This window comes from Schistocerca nitens, chromosome 2, assembly GCF_023898315.1.
Source record: "Schistocerca nitens isolate TAMUIC-IGC-003100 chromosome 2, iqSchNite1.1, whole genome shotgun sequence".
Classification (NCBI taxonomy): Eukaryota; Metazoa; Arthropoda; class Insecta; order Orthoptera; family Acrididae; genus Schistocerca; species Schistocerca nitens.
The window spans coordinates 694,542,409-694,546,853 of record NC_064615.1 but is presented as its reverse complement, the minus strand read 5'-3'; the positions used below and the strand labels follow the sequence as shown (position 1 = coordinate 694,546,853).

Sequence of the window (4,445 nt, the reverse complement as noted above, 5' to 3'; positions counted from 1 at the left end):
TACGCGCGTGCATTCAAAATTGTGGCGGTTACACTGGTTCTTAATGTACCAGCATTTCACGTTTGCAATGGCTCATCTCGCGCTTACATGAGTCTGTGATCTTGCAATGTTAATCATTTAAATACACTACCCAGACAGATGTAGTCCCGAAATTTCATTGCTCTACATTAATTACTTTTTGGTGCTGCGATTTTTTCCGTCAGTGTAGCTAAACAGACAAGCACTCCGTCTTCAGGCCACGAGTGGCCTACCGGGACCATCCGACCGCCGTGTCATCCTCAGTGGAGGATGCGGATAGCAGGGGCGTGGGATCAACACACCGCTCTCCCGGTCGTTGTGACGGTATTCTTGACCGAAGCCGCTACTATTCGGTCGAGTAGCTCCTCAGTTGGCATCACGAGGCTGAGTGCACCCCGAAAAATGGCAACAGCGCATGGCGGCCCGGATGGTTACCCATCCAAGTACCGACCACGCCCGACAGCGCTTAACTTCGGTGATCTCACGGGAACCGGTGTATCCACTGCGGCAACGCCGTTGCCCAAACAGACAAGACCTAGTGAAAATTCTTTGATAACACAGGAGATATTGAATTTAACTGATCAAAGGAGAACATATCAAAATGCAGTAAATAAATCAGGCAGAAGAAAATACAAGCGTCTAAAAATTGAGATTGACAGGAAGTGCAAAATGTGTAAGGTGGAATGGATAGAGTACAAATGTAAGTTCAGGAGCATATTTCACTACATGGAAAATAGATACCGCCTACAGGAAAATTAAAAACACCTTTGGAGGTATGAATATCAGGAGTTCAGATGAAAAACCAATAATACGCAAAGAAGGGAAAGCTGAAACGTGGAAGGAGTATACAGACGGTCCATACAAGGGACGTATCGTAGAGGGAGACCAGGAGATGAATACAGTAAGCAGATTCACAGCGGTGTCCGCGTTGCTTTAGTTAGCCGGAGATGAAGAGATTTGCACAGGATAGAGTAGCATGGAGGGCTGCATCAAATCAGTCTTTGAACTGGAGGCCACAATAACAACATGAACAACCATATCTTTCAAAAGAAGAATAAAAATTTCAGATTCATATCCATACAGTGTCCAGTATTTCAATTCAAAAGGTAATGTATTAAATCTAGGGGCAAAAATGTTTCGTAGGAAAATGCAAGATAACAAAATGAATATATCAACTAACCAAATTTTAGTCGTGTTTAATTCGAATATGATACCTCTCCGAACAACCAGCTTTGAAATTTAAGTTTTAAATAAACCTATTGGCTGTTTGCGGCCGTTCTTCATACTAATGAAGAAACTCACAACATTTTCATTGCTTCATTGTATTAAACTATCACTTTCAGTACTGTTCGAAGCCTAAAAGGTTGAGCCTGTCTTCTAACATGGAGATCTGCAGCTTTTTTTGATCAACTTCAATTCTGGAAATGACCATTTCCCATTGTTGTGTGTGATCGTAAGTGACCGGCACATTCTTCGAGCGACCTCGATATTAACAAAACTATCTTGGCCATTTTATGTGTCCCAGTTTGAATTAAATAAGGGGTTATAGGAATCTTCTTTCCATGTAATCTACCTCATCCCGAACTCCCAAATTCGGTTAACCATGCTTTTAAAAGTCTGAGTGGTTTTGCCATTTGAAGTGTCACAATTTTGACCGAGCGTCACTGCAAACCTAATAATAGGTAGTGTTGTGGCGTAACAAGACAGCCACGCCACTCGGAAGTAGCCGAAAGGCACGCGTTAACTCACGCAGGCTAGTAGATAGGTCTGAAACAGGATACGTAATGAATGCTATAAAGAAAAGTACGTAGCTCCTGGAATACTTAACTTTAATCCATCCTTGTGGTACATCGCTCTTGACGATACAAGTGAGACTCTTTAGATACAAACTATGTAATGCTAATGGCGCCTTGCTAGGTCGTAGCCATTGACTTAGCTGAAGGCTATTCTATCTGCTCTGCAAATGAGCGAGGCTTCGTCAGTGTGCATCGCTAGCTACGTCGTCCGTACAACTGGGGCGAGTGCTAGTAAGTCTCTCGAGACCTGCCGTGTGGTGGCGCTCGGTCTGCGATCACTGACAGTGGCGACACGCGGGTCCGACATGTACTAATGGACCGCGGCCGATTTAAAGCTACCACCTAGCAAGTGTGGTGTCTGGCGGTGACACCACAGGTAGCACGAGATCTAACATGAGAAGTGAATGTTAATGTAGTTCATATCAGTAGTACAATGAAAAATTCAGCGGAATAAGAACATATATATATATTAATTCGTCTTCTACGTACCCCAGAGCCAGAATGCTGTCCCCAAAGTGCTCCCCTAGGACATCCAACACTCTCCTGCTTCGATGGGATCGAGCTCCTTCTTGCATGAACCAACATCTTGTCGAAATCAGGGTCACTTTGGATAATGGAGATCAAATCATCTTCCACAACCTTCACACACCGTCAGTAGTCACCATACCATCAAGGAACACAGCACCGATTCCGTGATTGCACACTGCACACCAGTCACCCATTGATGGTGAAGAGACTTCTCGATCGCGAAATGCGGATTCTGAGTATCCCAAATTTTGTTCAGCAATAGACCCAGAACCATTGCTGAGATGAAAACAGCCATTCAGGAGGTCATCGACATCATTGTTGTCCCCACACTTCATCGAGACATGCCGAATTTCGCTCTTCGTCTGCGCCGCATCATTGCCAATGGCGACAGACTCATCGAGCATGTCATAATCTAAATCCGAATATCTGTAGTGACATTTACATGCTGAGTAAAGTCCGTGCACGCCGTAATTTGTATGTAATTTAGGTTTTTTTCACATAGTTCAACAATTGTCACCCCGTATATCCTTATATAACTGATACAACAGATGTGTCAGAAAAAAGTGTAGGAACGGTTTTCATTTTAATGCATTGGGCTATTACGCATAGGTCGGATGAATATTTTCTTGTTGAATTTCAACAATAAATTCATCGAACAACTGCACAATAGCTCACAACATTTTAATAAGTGTGACATTTCTGGCTGTGAAACTCCATATTTTAGCAATGGTTTTACCAAATCCCGTTTGGTTTGGTTCGAATGGTTCAAATGGCTCTAAGCACTATGGGACCTAACATCTGAGGTTATCAGTGCCCTAGACTTAGAACTACTTAAACCTAACTAACCTACGGACATCACACACATCCATGCCCGAGGCAGGATTCGAACATGCGACCGCAGCAGCAGCGCGGTTCCCGACTGAAGCGCCTAGAACCGCTCGGTTACAACGGCCGGCGTTTTCTTTGGGAAAACCGAAAGGCAGAAAGGACATTTTGAACTTGACGTCACTCTAACACTTTTAATGTTCAATGAATACTGTAAAAATAGCAATTATTTACAAAGCTTTTAAATATCGCTCTTGTCTAGCATTTAACTTTAGCTCGTACTCTGAAGCAGTTGAATAATACAATTTAGCCCAACATATATGTAGTTTTTCATGCTTGTTACATTCTATCTCAGTCTGCATTACACTCTGCCCCATATTGAATCCACTGTAACAATTTATTTTCATACTTGATATTTTCAATAAATACGCCATTTTAAAGCTTTAAATGATCGCTAATGGATGCTTAAAAATACATAAAATGAACAATGCCTTAACAAATATATTTTTCAAAATTTAAGAAAATAACTTTTCTGTCAATTGTGCCCCATCTTAAGAGGATTAGAGATATTTTGTTTGACATTTTCGTGGTGCGCCCTCTTCTTTACATCTTTCATTCCCAAGTCGTTAGGGCAGGGCGGGTTGTTGAAGAACTTCGTTACTTTCACTCAAATTTCACATTGGTCTGGGAGTGAGACGGATGAAACCTCAACTGGGAATGTTCGGGAAGGAATTTGCAGTTCAGTCATTTGCCTCATGACCAAGAAAAGCCGCCCGAAAACCTTGCTCAGGCTGAGGGTTGGATCTATTTAACAAATTTCTGGGACAATGTTCCTAGATATTATAGCGCAGTGTTTGGGTTGAGTAAGGTCAGTCTGGGGGTTATTCGAGCGTGGGCTTAATCGAAATAGCCGTTAGCGACAAACAACCATACGCTGTAACACAAAAGAAAGATGACTGAATTCCTGACAGTTAATATCAAAATTAAACAATATTCTGTCCAGGAATAATTCTTTATAATGAGCGCAGCACAGATATAACAGTAAAAACTTTTCTAAACAGATACAATATTCTTAAACCATAACCTTACTCCATACTGGTGCGGTACCAACCAAGAAAAGATATCGCAATAGCCCAAGTGACTTTGTAAGTGGGCACCCAGAATAACACTGTACGCTAAAAACGAACTGCCACAAAAGAGATACACTGTATTAGCAGCAACCTTCACCATCTACCCAACTAGTACTATGGATAACACAACTACACAATCCAATATACC

The 4,445-nt window shown here is 42.0% G+C and overlaps 1 pseudogene; it reads right to left on the bottom strand.

Annotated features, from left to right (window-relative positions):
* Nucleotides 1-421: 421 nt before the first annotated feature.
* Nucleotides 422-539, bottom strand: LOC126238482 (5S ribosomal RNA; annotated as a pseudogene).
* Between the last annotated feature and the right edge of the window lie 3,906 nt (nucleotides 540-4,445).